The 21673-nt window shown below is 43.1% G+C and overlaps 1 protein-coding gene across 4 annotated transcripts in view; it reads right to left on the reverse strand.

The window, feature by feature from the left end:
• Positions 1-21673, reverse strand: part of LOC111522630 — a 116322-nt gene that overhangs the window by 65383 nt on the left and 29266 nt on the right. Inside the window, exons 1-2 of one of the 4 annotated variants that reach the window (XR_002725294.2) lie at positions 16311-16371; positions 11419-12017 (exon numbers count right to left, since the gene is read on the reverse strand). The exons of 2 other annotated variants lie outside the window; for them this stretch is intronic. The gene's annotated coding sequence lies outside the window, so the exon portion shown is untranslated. Of the gene's footprint in view, positions 1-11418; positions 12018-16310; positions 16372-21673 lie in introns of those variants that run through there. One more of the 4 variants, XR_002725293.2, reaches the window with a different exon arrangement.

The following is a 21673-nucleotide window of genomic DNA, read 5'->3' on the forward strand; positions in this document are numbered from 1 at the left end:
CCATGGAAGGATTTTGAGCAGGAGAGGAATATGAGGAAAATAACATTTTTGAAAAGCTTCTCTGGCCAGGGCCTGTTAGATGGATTGGGCTGGGAGGAAATCCTGTTAGGAAACAGGCTAGCAAATACTAGGAGGCAGGACCAAGATTCAAGACAGGCTTTAAGGATGGGCTAAATGTCCCCACAGTGGAATTTCACAAGCTGAAATGTCAGGCACTGGACAAGGCTCCACCACACCAAGGGCTCCAGGAAATGGCTGGGGAGACATGACTTAGCAGTGCAGCCCTTGAGAAGGAAGCCAAATGGACGAAGCAACCTGGAGTGAGTCATCAGAGGGTGAGTCTGCCAAAAGGGCCACCGTGATCCTTGAATGCATAAGAAGGCCAGTGTCAGGGCCATGAGGCAACAGTCCAGCTCTGGCCAGCCTCCTCCAAGTTGACTTGTACTCAGTTCTGGTCCCACACTTTGAATATGGCCTCAGAAGATGTTTACTGACCACTTGCTGTGTGCCAGGATCGGTGTCAATCTTTCACATTTATGATCTGATTTCAACCCCCCAAAGGCCAGTGGGGCATTATGGCCTTTCCATTTTACACATAAAGAAATTAAGGCTCAGAGAAACTTGTCTAACCTCCTAGCTAATAAGTGGCAAAGCCAGGATTCAAACTGAGACCTAATGTAGGCCTGAAGCCCACTCTCTTAAGCACCACGTTAACTCCTACTTTCTGAAAGATGCTGACAATATGGTACAAGTTCAGGAAAAGTGCTCAAAAATAAGAAGGTAGCTAAGAACCATGACATGTCAAGGGGACAGAGATGATCATGAATGAGGAACCAAGCCACACAAACAGCATGTGAGCTCTTCCCACATCTAGAGGCTGTCCTGTAGAATCCATGCACACACCTGTGTGGTCCCTCAGAGTCACAAGTATTGATGAGGGATATAAATCCCTCCGGGTGGAATTTCCACCATCAATCTCTTTGCCTGTAAAATCCCTGTGCATCCTTTAAAACAAAACCCATGCACACACCTGTGTGGTCCCTCAGAGTCACAAATACTGATGAGGTATATAAATCCCTCCGGGTAGAATTTCCACCATCAATCTCTTTGCCTGTAAAATCCCTGTGCATCCTTTAAAACCAAACCCATGCACTACACCCTCTGAAGTCTTTCATAACTGCCTGCGTACTCCTCCTCCGTGCTTCCTCAAGCCTCTGGACTTCCTTCCATCTACCCTTTCTACCCTGGTTCAATGCCCCCAAACTGGGAATGCCTCAGGGAAGAGGCTGTGTTCAACTCTACACCCCAGAGATCCACAGGTGCCTGGCCCAGAAGGTGGGTGTTGAATGAAGACAACCAGAGGATCCACTGGTAAATAAGAAAGCAAACTATGACCTCTGAGAGACAGAGAAATAGAGAAATAGATCCAAGAACTCTGATGTGCAAGGAGGCAGGTGAGACAGCTCTGAGGTGCAAGGAGGCAGGCCCAAGAGAAAGGCCTGGACAGCACATCCCTAGTCCTGTCCAAGAGAGAGGATATTCCGGAGGGCAGTGCTATTCCAGGTTTTTTGGGCAGCTGCCTCCAATGACATTCAGGCCTTTACAGGCTGGGGACAGGAAGGAACTATCCATCTTATACAGTCAGTGTTTCAACATCTTAACATCCTGCTTCTTAGCGGAGACATTCCAGGTGGCAAAATAGAATAGGTGTTTCTTTACAAAACAAAACAGACCAGTGTTTCTTTAGGGCCTAAGGGGCCAGTATGCCAGGGACAAAGCTCCCCTTCCTCACCTCTGCATGCCTACTTTAAGAACAAAAAGGCAGGCAGGAATATAAGAAGACAAATAAATAAGTCAGACCTTCACAACTCTACTAAGCTCTACTATATACCTGGCACTGAGAGATAAATACCAAGTAGCATTGTGTAGCCAAGAGTGAACAGGCTGGGAGTTAAGCCCATTTTAGGAGAAATCCCAGGTGCATCCCCTATGAACCGCGGGACACTGAACAAATAATTTGACCTCTTGGAGCTTCAGTTTCCTGTCTATAAGAGGGGGATCGTATGATGCAACAGGATTGGTGGATTGGTGCGAAAGTTAAATGAGATGATCCACGTGAAGCGTTTAGTAGGTAAACAGCAGGCATGCCCTACATGTTCTTTCTTTTCCCCCTTGCCTGCCTGCAGCAGGCATATGAGAGAAAGCACAGGACTGATAGGCAGACAGGTGGGTGCAACAGGCTTACCTGATTGATCCCTTAAACTCTCTGAGCTCTCTGGGGTGATGGATGTGAATATACTTTGTAAACTGCAAAGCACTATACAAATGTAAAGGATTGTTGTGACTGATATTAATTCTGTCATTCAGAATATTAAACTTCATGCCTAAAGAGATTTCTGAAAACACAAGCATTGGTTGGAAGTGCCATTGGATTGGTGCAGGAATGTAGGATTCAACGAGAAGAGGCCATGGTGCACAGTGGCTGGAGGGTAGGCATGTGTAGGAAAAAGCTTCTTTCCTGGAGGATAATTGCGCTTAACGGGAAGAGCTTGGATAGGCTGACTCAGCCCTCTAGGAGGTATTCCCTGTCTCCCCCAATGCATAAATGTCGTTCCTCTGGGTTCCCACAATCCCTGTGCTTCCCTCTTTCAAAGCATACCACCCTGAACTGTAATTGTCAATTTGTGTTTTCATTTCCCCACAAACCACGAGGCTGGGGACCACCTTTCTCCATCCTTGTATCCCTAGTGGCTGGCACAGGGCCCATCACACAGTGAATGCAGAATAGATGCATTTGAGGAAGGAGCAGAGATTGAGAGCATAAAACCAAACCAGAAGTCCTGTTTGAACTAAAGCAAAACCCTGGGAAGGTTTTCTGAGCCACCAAAGACCTAAGAGCTCCTGGTCCCATAAAGCATTTCCTCACATGAGGAGATAAGACCTGAACGGCATTAGGGTTTGGTCCTCCATGTCTCAGCAGCATCACGCCCAAGAGATCCAGACAGTTTGGCCTGGCTCAGCCTTTTGTAAGCCAGACAAGTGCCATCTCATGGGAAGAGTTTGTGGTCCCCATCCCCTCCTTCGTCTCAGCACTGGCTGCCCTGCCCCTGATGCTGTCTGCCAAAAGGGGCATTTGAAGTCTGGAGAATAGGCACTCAGCAGCCCTTTTCCTCATGAAAGTGCACCTTGAACCTTCTAATTAGGCTTCTCAGCACACCTGTGAGGCCACAATTCCCTCCCTGCCTGCTCCTACTTTTACGATCAGGAGCCAGGGGGGGCTTTGCAGTGTGCCTTTCTTTTTCTGCTCCACAAAGAGAAAAAGTCTAATTTCGAAGACTTTGTGGCTCCTCATCCTGTACTCAGACCCCTACTTACCTGTTTCATAGGGGATTAGGGAGGGGTAATTATTGCTCCTGGGAGCTTTGAAGGTTGACATGCTCTGTGGCAAGAGAGGTATCAAATGTGATGATTAGCATCAATAATAATAATTATTAGCAACAGGACTTAGCTCTTTCGAAAGGGGGAAATATCCTTGCAACTATTTCCCAACTGCTGAAGCTCCTTCCATTGCTAAGTTTTGCTGTTAAAGAGGATGACAACATCATGACAGGATATGGTGGGGTCAGGAGCTGGGCCACAGAACTGTAATGGTCACAGGCCCATTCTGGCCAAAGATGGAGAGAGAGCACTGGCAAGCATTCATTGTGGGTCTGGCATTTGACTATTCCTTGAGATGCCTAATCTGGACCCTGCCTCCTTCTCCCCCTAGTTCTCTATATGAGGATGCACTGGCCCTCTTTTACTTCCCCCAGCATGCTCTTTCCAACCCCAGACTGTTACACATGCTAATCCCTCTACCTAAAAGGCCTTCCCCCAATCATAACACTTCACTGAGATGGTATCAGTGCATTCTTGGGCCTCTGTTTTGTGCTGCTGGGTGTTCATTCTTCTCTTTTGTAGCACAGATGTTTAGTCAGTTTCTGCCTCCCCTGCTGCAGTAAGAAGTATTGGGCCTGGATCAGAGATCCTCCATGAGTCAGTTCATTTTACTGCATTCTCTGTACTAAGTCTGACAATGTAAGTAGGTGCTTATTCTAGGTATTACGCCTAGCCAAACTTCAACTGAGCAAAACCTGGCAAGATTTCCCAAGTGTAAGCGGTGCAAAGGTCCCCTATTACACACCCAGGCAGGCCTGCATCTCCAGAGCTGGAGCATCCTTGAAGAAACAGAAGCCTACAGAAGCGTCCCCATCACATGTATTTTATTGTTTAAATTCCATTGTTGGTTGTGAATACAAATGGGCATGGCCTTGTCTGTGCTTTTTCCACCCCTTGGCCACAGTAGATGGACCTGAGACCCAAGGTGGGTCAGTGGTAATACCCACTCTTAGCCAGGGAGATCTGTTTAAGGCATAAACATGTCCCAAGCCAGGTCAATCAAAGGATTTCCATGGGACTTTTCTACCCTAAGCTGTACGAAGAAAGTTTCTTCTCTCTCTGATTGCAAGCTGTAAAAATGGAAGCCTAAACTTTACATATATTATTATATACTATTCTATGTATTTCACACATAAGTTATATTTTACAAATTAAAAAAGACTCTACAAAAGCTGGAAGGCAAGCCTGGAGCTTTGGCAATCACATGCTCATCCCGTGTAAGGAACTCAAGAGAAGAGAACGATTCCAATATGCAGGAAGGCAGAGGGGAACAGAGAGGGATGGTGTGCCATTAAGTGCTGGAGACTCAGATCTAGCCATTTCCGATCCACCCTGCCCTTCTCACAATGTATCTGAGCAAATAGTGTCTCCTTGGCTTAAGCTAAGTTGAGTTTACGTTTATACTTGAACTGACTACCAAGAAATAAAAATAATATCTCATATTTTATTTATGCCCACTTTTTTCCACAAAGGATTGATTTAAAGTTAACATCCTTCATTTGTCTTATACTTTCTGATTTACGGTTTATTACTTCACTCAAGGTGATCACTCAATATAGTTTTCTGAGGCGAGCAAAGAAAGTGTAATTCATTCATTTTACAGATAATCTAACTGAGGCTCAAAGAAGTAAAGGGACTTAGGTCACACAGCTAGCAAGTGGAAGAGCCTGGACTAGAATCTAGGTTTTCTTATTTTTCTCTCTATAATGAGAACCTAGAATTTAGGTTCTCTTATTTTTCTGCTAATAGATCATGGCTATAAGCACTAAGAGAGAGGCTGTTAGGCTACTTGGGCTCATAAGATTCCCATAACTTCCTACTGTAAGTAACTACACCCTTTTAAGAAGCACATCTTCATAGTACAGTAACACTTGCTAGAAATATTCCTAAGAAGTAATAAAAAAATAGAGGCTATCACAAAGTTTGGGCTTTGTTCAGGTCAAAATAATATGTATATTTAATGTCAAAGAGATGCTAAAACCTTGACTTGTAGCAAGGATAGGGTGTTCTGGAAGGAAATGTTGGGTACATTTGGTGCAGAAAACTCCAATGGTGTTGAGAAGAGGTAGGAAGTGAGAAGGAGGGGGCTAGGAAAGTTTCGTCTTTCATCAGCTGAGCTGTAAAAAACAAGATGGAAAGTTGGAAACCACCATTGTAATGCAAGACAGACCTGAGTTCAAATCTGGCTTTGACCAGCCACTAGTTAACATCTTGGGCAATCGCTGCATCTCTTTATTTCTCTGCTTCTTCATTTGTGTAATTAGGATAATAATATCTTCTTTCAAATCTGTGTGTGTGGATTGTGCATATAATAAAGGTGCCCAACAGTACCTGGGACATACTATGGGACACAGTTGGTCAATAAAGTCTTCTTCCCCTTTGTCTCTCTTTGCCTTATAGTAGCAATGCTCACATTTTGTCCCCTATAAGGAGAGTCAGCAAGAAACACCCATGTGCCCCAGGGGAGGTTGGTACACAGTGCATTTGGAATTTGGCAACTGGACCCTTCACCATGCAGGCCCAAGTGCCTTCCCCAGCCTTAATACCCTTTCTCTTATTCCTTCTCCCATGCTGTTTTATACATTCCAGACTACTTGTCCTTCTTTGGCCAAATCTTTCTCTCCCAAAAGTAGGATGTTTTCCTGGACAGTTTATTTGCTACTTAGGCTTGTCGTGAAAGAGATCCTACTGGCATCCTTTCTCTGTTGGAAAGTATCTTCCAACAGAGAAAAGAGAGGGAAGGAAAAAGGGGGGTAGAGGAAATTTTCCAGGATAGAAAGAAGAATGGGGGAAATAGAATAAACTCACTGTTTCAAGGACTTTTCCCAAGAAAAATATTTAAAGACATAGGAAAACACTAGATCCCATTAAACATCATACTTATCAATTACTATATCCAAGTTCTCTGTTTTTGCAGTCTTTCACCACATACTCCTTTCTCCTGGGTCAAAATGCTACATAGCCGTCAAGGCCCAGCTCAGTGCTTTTTGGCTTATGTAGTTCATTTAGAGTTATGCATCACTTAACAATGGGGATAAGTTCTAAGAAATGCATTCTTAGGCAGTTTCATTGTGCGATCATAGAGTGTTCTTAACATAAACTTAGACAGTATAGCCCACTACACATGTAGGCTATATGGTATAGCCTATTGCTCCTAGGTTACAAACCTGTAAAGCTTGTTGCTATACTGACTGTTGTAGGCAACTGTAACACAATGGTATTTGTGTATTTGAACATATCTAAACATACAAAAGGAACAGTGGAAATACAGTATTATAATCTTACGGGACCAGCGTCATATATATATGGTTAGCAGTTGACCAAAACATCATTATGCAGCCCGTGACTGTATTTGACTAATTTAGATTGAATTCCAACTATGTGTCGAACACTGTGCAGGGTGCTGGGGATATAGTGGTGAACATGACTGATGTCATCCCTTCTCTAATGAAATTTAGAGGCTTGCCCTTGTTCCCCTTTAAAAACAATACTCTTGTCTCCTGTGTCTGCTCCCATAACTACTGTTGCTGCTGTTACAATAATTGCTATTACATCTTCCTTCCTTCTTTAAAAGCCTGCAAACCAGCATGATGAACTCATTTCAGTTTGCTTGGGAAGTACCATATCCCGAGAAACCCCTCAGTCCCAGGCCAGTTGGGACAGTTGCTCACCCTACTAAGTCAATGTTTAAAAACAACAAAAATATTCTTTGAAGAAAATCACTCAATCATTCTTTCTTCAAATATTTATTGCATGCCTAATTCCTATATTGTTATAGCTGGTTGCCTGTATTTTTATGTTATATCTCTTACTATACTGTGAGCCCCTTGGTTTGAAGCCCATGTTTTTTTGAATCTTGCATTATTAGACCCCAGCACAGTATCTGCTCATAAAAGTCACTTAATTTTAGGCAAACCACTGTGTTTTTTATTGATAAGCATTGCAAGTTTGTGCAAAACAATTTTATAATATGTGTTCCTATAATTTCTAAGCAGCAATTTCTGTCTAGTGACTAGTTTGGAGTGTTCGGCAAGTAATAAAATCCATTAACAATCCCCCTTCTCTTCTAGGCTCCCTCTAGCCCTTCCAGCATATAAGGCATCTCTTAGCAGCTGTGGCAGCTTAAAGGCTGAAAACTGCACACATACACATACCAGGGTCATCCAACCCTAGTTAGGTCTTTAGAAAATTCTAGTTTCTAAAATTATTCTATTAACAGAGTTAAAATATAAATCTCTGTAGCTTCTACCCACTGGGTTGTGATTCTTGTAAGTGGTGACACAAAAAAACCAAACCCAGACTCCTATGGCTGGAAGCCTTCAAGTATTAGAAGAGTATTCTCATGCTCTTATCTCTCACCCACTCCATGACCCATATGCACACCTGAGATTTTCTTAGTCATCCTAACAGTTCCCTCAACTGTGGCCAGAGTGATACAATTTTACAATCCTGGTTTCTTTCCTCTGTATTTGTCCCACTTCACCTCCCTCTTACAGTGCCTGAATCTGAATGGTTCGCTAGATTGTTCTGACAAGTAGATTAGGACTATCACTTTCACCCTGTACCTATTTTAAGAACTAGGTTAAATGATTGCTGACTGGCTGGATGGATGCATGTACAAATTCACTATGTAGGTGAAGCAAGATAAAGATAGTTAAAACCACAATAATAAGAACATTGTATTGAGTGAACAGTGTCCCCCCAAAATTTATGTCCACCTGGAACATCAGATATGACCTTATTTGAAAACAGAATCATTGCAGATATAATTAAATGAGTTAAGATGAGGTCCTACTGGATTAGAGTGGGCCCTCATCCCATGACTGATGTCCTTATAAGTGGAGAAATGGAGAAGACATACGTGTGCAGAGGGAAGACAATGTGAAGACACACAGGGAGAACACCATGTGATGATGTAGAAGACATTGGAGTGCTGCAGCTACAGCCAAGGGATGCTAAGAAGTGCCAGCAACCACTGGAAGCTAGGAAGGGGCAAGGAAGGATTCTCCCTTAGAGCCTTCAGAGAGAGTACAAGTCTGCGGTTCCTTGATTTCAAACTTCTAGCCTCCAGAAATGTGAGAGAATAAATTACTGTTGTTTGTCATGGCAGCCCCAGGAAACCAGTGGTCTCCAACCTTTTTGGCACCAGGGACCAGTTTTGTTGGAGACAATTTTTCCATGGCCGGGCAGGGGGTGGAGGGTGGTTTCAGGATGTAACTGTTCCACATCAGATCTTCAGGCATTCGATTCTCATAAGGAGTGCACAATCTAGATCCCTGGCATGCATAGTTCACAACAGGGTTTGTGCTCCTGTGAGAATCTAATGTGGCCACTAATCTGATAGGAGGTGGAGCTCAGGTGGTAATGCTTGCCCGCTACTCCCCTCCTGGTGTGCAGCCCAGTTCCTAACAGGCCACAGATGGGTACTGGTCTGCATCCTGTGGGTTGAGAATCCTTGTATTAAATGTTTAACTCTTCCTTTTTGTACTTATCCTGAAAGGACGTCTTGAGATTATTGGAAGAATATTCAACAAAGTTAGAAGACCTAGGTTCAAATCATGATTTTACTACTCACCAGTTGTGTGACTCTAAAAAATGACCTATTTCTTTGATCCCCAGTCTGATAGAGATATAAACATATAACACAGAGGATTAATTTAGGGACCAAGAGTGATAAGAAATGAGATAGTGTTTTACAAACTATACAAGCTTTTCAGATGTTAATTATTTGATTTTCTTCCCTCTCTTTTCTTCTTTAGTTGGCTTTCTGGAGGTTTGTTTATTTTTCTTTCCCCCCCCAAAGAACCAGCTCATGATTTATGAATTCTACTTCTTTAATTTTATTGATTTTCTAATTACTTATTATCCTTGCTTTTTTTAAATTGCTCTGCTTTTCTTGGTTTTGTTTTGCTGCTCATTTTCTAAATTCTTAGGTTACACATAGAGTTGCTTTCTTTTTACTTATTCTTATTTTTAAGTGCAAATATAAAAGCTATGAATTTACCTCTAACTATGACTTTGGCTGCATTATATACATTTTCATATCTTGTGTTCTCATTTTATTCTTTTCTAAATAGTTCACAATTAGGTATTTTTAAAAACTTCTTATCTGAGTTATTATTAGCATCATCCTCTACCCTAAGCACTATGAATTAGCCTTACTGATCCAGGAGCTTTCACTATTGTTATTATTATGTGGAAGCTTGAATCACAATTTCCTTTGAACAAATTTCTCTCTGATATTTTTTAAAACAAATACATCATGGCTGAAAAGAAAAGTAGAGATTTTTATTTTCTCATCATAAAAGTATCAGCCATAGAATATTAGCAGCTTTCTGGATTCAGACATTTTTCAATGGATAAATTACTAGAGTCTTCTTATATCTTCCTCCTTTTCCACAAAGAACTAAAGAAATCAACAATCTTGCTGAAAAGGGAAATGTTACCAGCACTACTCAATGGCCCTGACTTATGAATTAAGTTCCCAGCATTATAGTCTAAACATCAGTCATTCTTTAAGGCTTAAAACAAGATCCAATTTTTCTCCGAGACCTTCACAAACCACCTCAACACAGAGGAGTCTTTCCTTTCCCAAATCATATATTTTGCCCACAAGTCTAAGGCTTAGCCCTGACTCCCATAATAGACAGTAAGTTTCTTGAGTAAGATTATGTCTTATACTTCTTTTCATCCCTTCTTATAACCTCTAGCATCTCACTTCTTGAATTATATAATATCAAACAGTAAATGCTATGATTAGTTACAATTCTTACAGGACCTCTCCTGGGAGAAAGTATAACTTTGAAATTTTGGGCCAGAGATTTTTAAAACAGGCAAGTGATAAAATCAAGAGCCATTTAAAACCCTTCAAAATGCTTGAGGCGAATACCTTGGATGCCTGCTTTGAGGAGGAAGAACATCCCAAACATTAAGAAGCAACAGTTTTGAACACTGTGAAGAAGCAAAAATGACATATTGATATTTATACAAGAGCTACATGTGAGCTCATGTTCCATCAAGTATGGTGGTGATGGCAATATAATACAAACAATAATGTTGCACATGTGCAAAATACTTTACAATTCACAAAACTCTCCCCGTGTGATGTCATCTGATGCTCAAAGCAAACCTAAAAGGAAAGCAAGTTAGGGACAATTATTCTCATTTTGGAAAACAGTTATTTGGGATTCAGAAAAGATTGGCTAATCTGCCCAAGGTCACAAAGCTAGTAGTTAGTTGGAATAGAACTAAGCCCAGATCTTCTGATTCTCAGTCCTACATTCTTTGGGCTACCCCAACTCCAAATTGACTTGGGAACTCTTGAGATAAACATCAGTCACCAACTTCACACCTAGATATTCACTCATGAAATACCCTTGGGATAGTCACGTGCTCCGAGATACCAGAGGTAAAAGACATAGTCCCTGCCCTCAAGAAGCTCACAGACATGTAACCTGATCATTATAATGCACAGAAGAAAGCATAATTTCTGCAAATGCTGTGAAAGAATTAAAATAACTAATAAGACTAGTAAATAAGTAACACTTACCGAGCACTTACCATTGCCTGTTTCTGTCCTAAACACTTTGCATATGGAGTGAGTAACCTTATGTACCACACTGCCTGGCTCATAACAAGAGCATAAGAGCTTAAGAATTACCAAGTGGCTGGGCACGGTGGCTCACGCCTGTAATCCCAGCACTTTGGGAGGCCAAGGTGGGTGGATCACAAGGTCAAGAGTTCAAGACCAGCCTGGCCAAGACCAGCCTGGCCAACATGGTAAAACCCCATCTCTACTAAAAAAATACAAAAATTAGCTGGGCATGGTGGCATGTGCCTGTAATCCCAGCTACTCGGGACGCTGGGGTGGGAGAATTGCTTGAACCTGGGAGGTGGAGGTTTCGAATGAGCTGAGCCACTGCACTCCAGCCTGGGTGACAAAGCAAGACTCTGTCTCAAAAAAAAAAAAAAAGAAAAAAATGGCAACCAACCATTTTTATTATTATATTTTTAAACATAAAATCAAGGGTTATTATCTTTTTTGAAAAGAATATTTAAAATTGAAATTAATCCAGGGCAACATAGTAGGGGAGCAAATAATCAACCAACAGGGAGAAGTTGGAGCTGGGTCCTAAAGAATAATAAAGGGCTCACAGACAAGGAGGGAAGAACAGTCCAGGTAGAGCAAGCACACTTGCAAAGACTTGGGGCCTGAACAAGTCTAGAGAAGGGTGAGGCAGGGAGGGGAGGCATTGCTCTTTGGGCAGCCAGGACAACATACAGAAGAGGAAAGGGAGGTGGCCTCCAGCTAGAAAGCAGCGGGTGGGGCGGGCTGGGGGCACTCCCTGTGCCTGACCCAGGCACCAAGGGTGAGGCACTGATTTTCCAAGGCTATTTGTTTGCAGGTTACATTTTTCCTGAAATAATCCAAATGCTTTTGTTTTCACAGACAATTCTAGACTTCTTGGTCCAAGGGCTTTCCCGGAGAAATATCCTGATGGCTGTGGGCCAAGACAGGGTTCCACTAAGCACCGGACTCACAGCACAACAGTGTGGCAGGCTGGAATCTTCTTCAGAACCTGTAAGGAAGTGGAAATTCAGTCACTCCCTGGGAGATTTGTAAATATAAGTAATATGCCCTGTTGGTTCTGCCCCAACCAAACCCTCCTACTTGAGGTCCTCTGAATATGGCTTGCAGTGTGGAACCTCTGTGCCTAATAGGTCCCTTCCTCCTCTTTCCTGTTTGGCATGGTCCTGAACTTCCTGCAAGACCAGCCTCAATATTCTTCCTTTTGAGCCTTTCCTGGCAGTGGTGGCCCCAACACCAGAGTGGATGGGTAGCTTTGACTTCAGTGCTCCTAACAGAGCCATGGATGCACCTCTACTTACAGTCATCTCACTGCCTTGGAATTAAGTACCCCATCTCCCCTACCCTACCACCCCCTGGCCTCCACCTGTAAGCCAGTGTCAACCAAGGATGGGGAGGTAGTGAGCAGTCCACCTGGTTACAGGTTATATATAAGGGGATGCATTATCTGTAGTAAACTTTTAAAAAAGAAGAAATTTAACAAAAGTCAGTCTTTTTGTTCCTTGTCACATGGGCAGGTAATTCTGAATAATGTCAGGGATAAAATATTCTCCCTCACAAGGGCAAATGTCTCTTTCTCACACCACTTGGTATTTCACTCCTGTGGATACTTTCCAGTTTCGTCTGTTCAGGAAAAGACTATGCTATTAGCAATAGAATGGAACACGGGGCAGAGCCTTTAGTCAGTCAACAGTTGCTCACTAAGACCTAGTATGCGTCAGGTACCATGCTAGCCATTTTACAAGCACTATCTCCGCTCTTCCCAACAATCCCTAAATGTATGCATCTATGCATGCATCTCTATTGGGTTATTTGTCAGATGAAGAAACTGAGTCTCAATATTATTAGATGATTTGCCTAGGGTCCTACCATAAGGAAATTCAAACTCAGATCTGGGTAGCCCAGAGTTTGTGTTCATTCTCCTGTGGTTCACTGCCTCCTGGCTGTGAGCCCCCCTAGCCCTGTGCCTAGAACAGCATGTCTACTCAGTACCAGGGGTTAGAACTGCAAGCCACACATCCTTTTCTTAAGAAGTCCACAGCTTAATGCAGAGAGGAACTCATGCAACTCAGCATGATTCAGTTTAGCATGTGACAAGTGGTTTTAGGAATAAAACAGACCAACCCCCAACGACTGCAGCCTTAAAGATACAAATGGAGAGGAGAGTTGTCAAGAGAAGTAATTAGTACTGATTGAACTCATAGCAGATGCTGTTTTGGATACCACACACATGCTCTCCTACTTGAGTCTTACTACAAACACCTCTGAGGTGGATCTTATTGTTCTGAGTTCTCAGATAGCGCTCAAACTGTTTAAGTGACTCAGCCGGGGTCACACAGTAACTAGTAGCTGGTAGAGCAGGGATTTGAGCAGAGGCCTCTCTGACTCAGAAGCCCATGCTCTGGCCACAGCAGCCCCCTAATGAGAAGGGAGTGAATATGCCCACCCATGAGTTCTGCTCAGGGACTAGGGAATATACTAGTGACCAATAGGATAAGGATGATTAAAAAATAATAACATAAAAAATAATAATTTTTTGATGCTTTACAATTTACAAGATTCTTTCTTATCCATTGTCTTATTGCATCCATATGAATTTGGCAAGGCGGGGGCTATCTCCATCTACAGATTAAAAAACAGAGGCTTTAGCAAAATCATATAATTTTCCTGAGGTCCTATGAATTAGATGCAGAGTCTGGAATGACTTTACCAGATTTACCCCATGAATTACCACATGTAATATACAGGTACATTTGATTAGTATCTGAGTCTTAAGACAATCTAAAGAAGTAGGCTCAACAAGTCTAACCCTGCCCACCTTAGAGACAAAGAAATGGAATTTGGAGATGGTACTGAACATTCCCAAGTGGTAGAACTGGAACAAACTTTTCCTCTTTATCATATGATGTGCAAAAAAATTATTCGCTTATTTGTTCAGAACCAAACTTGGGCAGGGTTGCCAACCACCTGAGAGTGGGCTTGTCCCTAAGAGCCCTTCCTTCCTCTAATAACTCTCAGATCCACCACTAATGCCACCATCAAATTTTGATATGAAAACACAACTAACTCTCTTAGACACTCTACTCTGTTTTACCAATAAAAGGCAAAGTCAACTCCACCCCCAACATAACTGCATCTTAAATAAACCTGGGCTTATTCTCCCTTCCCCTACCCTTTTATAAAGTTCCCCTCCAGTTCTACAGAAAAGTGTAAAATTGCTCCTCTGCAAATGAATTTCAAGTTTCCACATCAAAACCCTATAATTATAAGAAATAAAACAGCAAAGTAAAGGCTCGAATGATTACAAAGCAAGAATATCAATTATGCACTGTCCCACCAAATTGGTTCCTGAAAAACAGAAGCTCTCATTTCTGCTGTTTCAGAAACACTGTAGAAAGACAAGGCAGTATGATGGGAAAAGTCTGGGCCTGGGAACTATGGAGTGTTCCAGGAGACCTGAGGCCCAGAGAGGTTAAGTAACATGCTGAAGGTCACACAGCTTCCCAACAGAGCTGAAAATGAAGACAGAATCTCAATTCAGGTCATTCTGCCTTCACGTTGCTTCCCTGCCCTTTTGGAGTAAGCTGCATGGTAATCTACCCTCAAAGCTGAGTAAGAGCAAAGCCAAGAGGTGGCAATGATGTGCCTACGGGCCTAGAGCTCCTGGCTAGCCCTACACCTGTCCTGGGTCCTGTAATCATTATGGTATAATGAATAAGAAAATCATGAGGCAAAAGAACTTTGAGATCATCCTCTTATTCTGCTTTATTCTATCAGAATCAGACAATGTCACTGTTCCACTCAGATTTCAGTGGGATTCCTTTTAATTGTTTAGGGGGTAGGGGGCTCCAATGTGCCTTCGGTAGCCAGTGCCAGCAGCTCTTCTGGGGTGGACTGTTAGGTGCTGTGGCTCTCCAGCCTTGGGCAGGGACAATTCTGAGGTTTAACCCACACTTCAGGGTCCTCAGGCAGGATCAAGCTGAAGCTATCCTCTGCAAGTGGCATCTTAATGCCATTCCCCAAATTAGAGTGAAAGTAACTTTTACATTTCAATGAAAACAACCTTGGGATGGATGTGACAGATTCCTTTTTAAGGAATAAACACCAACATACCACCTGTTTTACACTCAACAAATCACTCTTCGTTCTGTTTTGATTATTTAAATTCATTTAAAAGGTCACATTGTTCTTACATTTTGTTCCATAAGCCTTCATTTTGTTGCTAAAAGCAATAAAAATCTGATCAAGGTACTCAGCCTAATTTTCTGGCTGATAGTCCATGATGCATTCATTCATTCACAGCTGGGTCAAGCTTGGAACCAGCTGCATTGGCTGATCTGGTCACATCTACCAAATTATGGTCTGACCTTAACAACCACCCTGGGAAACAACCTAGGGCCTACCTCAGCCACTGTCTATGCTGTCACTCCAGTCATCTTGCAGTTCCTCTAACAAGCCCAGCTTGTTCCCACCTCAGGGAGTTTGTACTTGCTGTTTCACCTGCTTGGAATACACTTGCTTCAGACCCTCTCCTGGCTCCCCTCCTCACTGCATCAGGGCTCTGCCAAATGCCACTTCCTCAAAGATCCTTTCTTGACTTTGCATGTAAAATGATCTGCCCATACTCTACTCTGTCTTTTTATATCTTTCTTCATAATATTTATTATTATCTGAACTGATATAATTATTTACTTATTTATTGTCTTTCTCCACCAGGAGAATGCCAACACCATGAGAGGAGATATTTTGTCTGCCCAGTTCACTCTTATCTAAATGGTGCCCAAAATAGCACCTGGGAAATGGCAGGCACTTGATATATTTTTTGGATTAACAAAAAGTGAAAGAATAACACTTCTCTTCTTCAGCCTTTTATTTGTGAAATAAAACTTTTCCAGAGGAAGATTGCAAAGGCTTGGAAACGAGTAGATCTTCAGCTTTAATCCCATGGCTAAGTCTCTTATGTTACCTATGGATCAAGAAACTCTCTACCTCAAAAACCTGCAGTGGCTCCCTGTTGCTTCAACAGAGGACAGTTGTCTACGAGAGTCTCCAGCCTGAGTAAAAACTCAAGGCCACTATAATAAAATAATCTGACAATGACATCGTGTATATGTGTGTTTCATAAACATTTAGAGTGCTTGCTAAATGCCAGGCACTCCTGAAAGAATACAAAGATGTGGATCCACCTCAACCACCATCATTTTGGTAGTGGTAGAGTGAGATATCGAAGGAGGTCATAGATCATTAAGAAAAAGAGACTTAGGTCAGGCGCAGTGGCTCATACCTGTAATCCCAGCATTTTGGGAGGCCAAGGCAGGTGGATCATCTGGGGTCAGGAGTTCAAGACCAGCCGGGCCAACATGGTGAAACCCCTTCTGTACTAAAAACACAAAATTAGCCGGGAATGGTGGTGCATGCCTGTAATCCCAGCTACTTGGGAGGGTGAGGCAGGAGAATCGCTAGAACCCGGGAGGCAGAGGTTGTAGTAAGCCGAGATTGTGCCACTGCACTCCAGCCTGGGTGACAAGAGAGAAAGTCTGTCTCAAATTTAAAAAAAAAAAAAAAAAAGGAGGGACTTGTAAACAACATTAAAGTGTTATTAAATGCCAAAAGATAATTCTACATTGGTACATGGGCACGTGTGCAAAAGGAATCAGTCCCCTTCATTTGGATATAGGCAAGAGTCCAGAAAAGCTCCTAAGGGAAGCTGCATTTCAGCTGAAGCTTGGTGAACAGGGGCTCCCCAGACAAGCGGGGAGGAGCGGTAGTGAGGGTGTTCCATGCACAGGAACAGCCTGAGCAAAGGCCAGGAAGGAGGAGGACACATTCTGGAAACTGGAGGTGATAAAGTCAGTGCAAAGTATGGACTGTGAGCTAGGGTTCAGTAAGAGACAAGACTGAGAAGTAAGCAGGGTGTTTACGAAAAGATATCACACTGGAGTCAGGCCGACCTGAGTTCAAGAGCTGACTGTGTCACAAGCTAATCAGTCAGTCCCCTCTGGGTTCAACTTCCTCGGAAGTCAATGACTAGGAGGATAGGGGCAAAGGATCACCAGCTCTCGAGTGAGGTTGGCGGAGGCATGGAGCAGGAAACAAAAGCACTGGAAAGATTTCTTTTGTTTCAAAACAAAATACTGAAAACATCCCCTTGCTTTAATTGGTTTTGAATCATGATATTTCGCTTATTTTGAATTGGAAACTCATTAAAAGAGGATGTAAGGTTTTTGTGTTTATCTAGGGTGACTTAGATTATAAAAGAGGCAGAGAAACTCCGGGTGAGGTGATCTTAAAGTCCCCTCTGATCCTCACCTCCTGCTCTAAAATAACTGACATCTGGGCATACGGGGAAAAAAGCAGAGAGGTGCAGTGAATCAGATACTGAACTTGAAGTCAGACCCAACTTCTTCTAACTCAAACTTTGCCACTCACTTTCTGGGCAAGTTAACAAGCATCTTGGAGTATCAGCTTCCTCTTCTATAATATGATCTTTTCCTCATAGGCTTATTGTGAGGTTTATTTGAAATAATGGATTTGCTAGCAACTGCCACATAGTAGGTGCTCAATAAATGTCAGCTGAGTATACCGTCTTTGACTGTTCTCTCCATATCCCTGTCTCTAATCATAATAGTTTCCTTGTGAATACCTACCATCTGCTGAGTGTTGTCCACAGGCTATCTCTTTTACAAGGAGAAATTAATGATTTAATTCTTTGTTGTCAGTTGAGTTCACTGAATTGCCTCAAGGCGGTTCTGACCCTCAGAATAGAGACACAATGTTTGGTGGGAATTTAGGGTGTGCTGTCTGGAACCACACAGATTTAAAATCTTTTAAAATTTAAAGTGGCTTTTTATTACTTTGGAAACCTATCCACTGCACGTTTTTATTTCTACATTATACATTTCCCCCCTTACTTTCCACATTTAACTCAAGGCTTCAAATACAAAAGCCAAGTTTGAAATAATCATAACATTTAAGCAATGAATGTAATGGCAGCTTACATTTACATGGCAGGAAGATGTACACTCTATATATAATAGCTTTAGCCATTTACAGCAAAAATTATCACAGGGACTCCAAAGAGAGAGGGTAGGAGGAGAATTCTGGGCCTTTGACTAAAGATGCCATAGTCATAAGCTGTTTTGGAAATGATTAAGTGATAAGTACAGTAAATTTACCCTCAGTTCTGGGAACCCCACAGTGCAGACAGTAATTCTGCGGAAGCAGAATTACTCTGCAAAGGCAGAAGTTATTATTATTATTGTTAAAAGGTCTAAACCTTAAGCCTGTACCATTTTATTCTATTTAGCCGGAAGATCACTAAGTACATAGAGGAGGGAACTCAGGCATGTGAAGCATCTATTAGACACCAACTGCTCTATCACTTAAAACCTAACCTCCCTCCACATAACATGTAAGCACTTGTAACTGGACCCCAAAAAAATATAGTGAGGGAAACCAACAATCTTGAATATCTACGGTGTGCAAGCCACCTTATTATATAAAATATAGCATATGCATGCAATGCTTAATCATATATAAGGAATGCCAATAAGCTCAGAAAGGAACCCCTCGCCTTTGTTGAGGAGGCAGCTGTGTGTAGTATCATTCCTGGCTGCATTCCCATTTCCTAGCGTTTTGTCTGATACATCCTGTAGGAATTAAGAATATGGAATAAGGAACTAAATTTTGTATATTCAAGTTCTACTTAGTAACTGTGTGACCTTAGGTAAGTCACTTAACTTCTTTGTTCCTCAATTTGCTACTTGTGAAATGGGATGCTCTTAATACCTCTCTCATACTGTAACTGTAGAACTAAATGAGTTAATAAGTGTCAAATGCTTAAGACAGTGCTGGCAAATAGTAAGAGTTGCAAACATCATCACTTGTGGACTTGCTGGATAATGGGGACCTCACCATCACCCTGTGATGTAAAGTGTAATAAACTCCTTTCTCCAGGTGGGGAAACTGAAGAAAGTACACCTGCCTGGTCATCCAGTTCTTAATTGGCCTAAATAGGATTCCTACCTAGGCCTAACTAACACTAATAATAAAACATAGCATTTAATTAGTTTTTTCTTAATGTCCTAGGCCTTTACAGATAGGCACATATTTACTTCTCACAACAATTATATGAGGTAAGTGTCAGTAATTCACATTTTACAGATGCAGAAACTGAGACTGAGGTTAAGTAATTTTCCCAAGGCCATATAGTCAGCAAATGTCAAGTGTGCATTGTTTTGTTTGTTTTATATATTTTTTTCAACTTTTATTTTACTTTATTTTGAAACAGTGTCTCACTCTGTTGCCTAGGCTGGAGTTCAGTAGCAGGAACATGGCTCACTGCAGCCTGGACTTCCTAGGCTCCAGCAATCCTTCTGTCTTAGCCTCCGATATAGCTGGGACCACAGGTGCACGCCACCATGCCTAGCTAATTTTTAAATTTTTGTAGAGATGAGGTCTCACTTTGTTGCCCAGATGGGTCTCAAACTCCTGGCCTCAAGCGATCCTCCCCCTTCTGCCTCCCAAAGTGCTGGGATTACAAGAGTGAGCCCCTGCACCCGTCCCAACTTTCATTTCATAATTGGGGGTACATGTGCAGGTTTGTTACAAAGGTATATTGCCTAATGCTAAGGTTTTGAGTATAATTAAGCTTGTCACTCAGATAGTGAGCATAGCACCCAAGAGGTAATTTTCCAGCCCTTGCTCTGCTCTCTCTCCCACTAACTCTAGCTGTCCTTAGTGTCTATCATGTCCACTTTTATGTCTATGTGTACTCATTGTTTAGCTCCCTCTTGTAAGTGAGGATATGTGGTATTTGATTTTCTTTTCCTGATTAGTTCACTTAGGATAATGGCCTCCAGCTGTATCCATGTTGCTGCAAAGGACATGATTTCATTCTTTTTATGGCTGCATAGTACTCCATGGTGCATATGTGCCATATTTTCTTTTTCCCATCCGCCACTGACAAGCACCTGGGTTGATTCTAAGTTTTTGCTATTGTGAATAGCGCTTTGATGAACATAGGGATTCATTTGTCTTTCTGGAAGAACCATTTATTTTCCTTTGGGTATAGACCCAGTAATGGGATTGCTGAGTGGAAAGGTAGTTCAACTCTGGATTCTTTGAGAAAACCCAGGCCAGAGAACCTGACTGTCCCCTACATGGAAGAAGGAGGCAAGGTCTCTGGAACCTGAAATTCAGAGAGCTGAGCTGCAGATCTGGCTGGCGTTCCTATGGTCGGACTAGGAATTGAGGACTGTTCGAGGACTGGGGATTGAGGCTGGGGCTCTGGGGCCGCGGGTGGGTTAGCCGGCCTAGCACAGGGGTGTGGCCCGCAGCGCCAGTTTACAACGGCCGGCAGGACCGCGGGGAGGAACAAGAGCAGGAAGTGCCGCGCGCGCTCGCACCGAGGGAACCCCGGCGGCGCCCCGCCTTTGCCGGCGTCTGGGCTCCGTGCCCGCCGTCCTCCCCAGCCGCTCCCTCGCGAGTCCCTTTCGCTTTTAACCCCAACCGCGCTGATTGCCTGCGATTACTCAGAATCGCCCCCACTTGGCTGGCTGAGCGACAAAAATCAGCAGTAGCTGTCCGAGGAAACCTATTCGCAAACAGGCGCCCCTACCCAGCGGAAACACCCCAAGCCGGAGCCCAGAAATCTCAAGTCTTCTCCCATCCCCCACTCTGCCTCTAGCTCTCAATGGGACTCGTCCGGGTCTCAGTTTGCCCATCTGTGCACACGGTGTGAAGAATTTCTGCACAATCGAGAAAAAAAGATGTGGAAACAGCCCAAAATAATTTTGATCCGAAATAACTTTGAGAGTTTTATAGTCTAATCAATTATTGTTTTAATAAGGATCTGTACTTTTTCATGCAATAAGGAGTAAAACTGTCACCCGGGAAAATTCGCCTGTGGTTGGAGTTGCCCTGTGTGACACGTCCAAGGAAGCGCTGGAATGTCCCTTTCCGCTCCCATCTGTTAACCTGTAACTCGTTGTACATATATTTGATTCTTCCCCGTTAGGAGTTTTACAATCTCGGTGACGATAGGTGGAATGGGGAAAGACTGGGCTTTGCAGCCAGGCATTGGGTTACAATATCCTGCTGTACCTTTTTTTTCTGCCTGTGGGACCTTGGTCAAGCCGTTTAAACGTGCGGAGTCTCAGCCTCCCTTCTATAAAATAGGAAGAAGGAATCTCCTTGCAGGGTTTCTGGGAAGATTCGGACTGCTGTCTGTCTAGGGCCTACCACGTGTTGAGTAATCAGAGGAGAAGGGTGCTCATGGGTGGGCACTCAGACTGTCTGAGCCTTGGTTTCTCCCTCCTGGTCCTCCTTTTGGCCCAGGGGCTCCCCGGCCCTGCGCGAGGGCTGGGGCGTGGCCGGTTCCGAGCCTCCCAAGGCCCGCGCAGCGGCGGTAGCACCAGTTCCCGCCTCCCCCGCGGCGACCTGTAGGCGGAAGTCTGTGGCTTTATTTACACAGAGGGCAGCCCGTGGAGGCTAGCCTTGTAAGGACGAATCGCTGGCGGGGCTGTGGGGGAGGCCAGGAAAGGCGGCCTTCGCCTGATAGGAATCTGTGAATAAATAAATATGTGAATGGAAGAATGCATTGAAATTCCCTCCTAGGATCACAGAAACGCTTGTAAAAGCAGCCTT

This window comes from Piliocolobus tephrosceles, chromosome 1 (assembly GCF_002776525.5).
Source record: "Piliocolobus tephrosceles isolate RC106 chromosome 1, ASM277652v3, whole genome shotgun sequence".
Lineage (NCBI taxonomy): Eukaryota > Metazoa > Chordata > Mammalia > Primates > Cercopithecidae > Piliocolobus > Piliocolobus tephrosceles.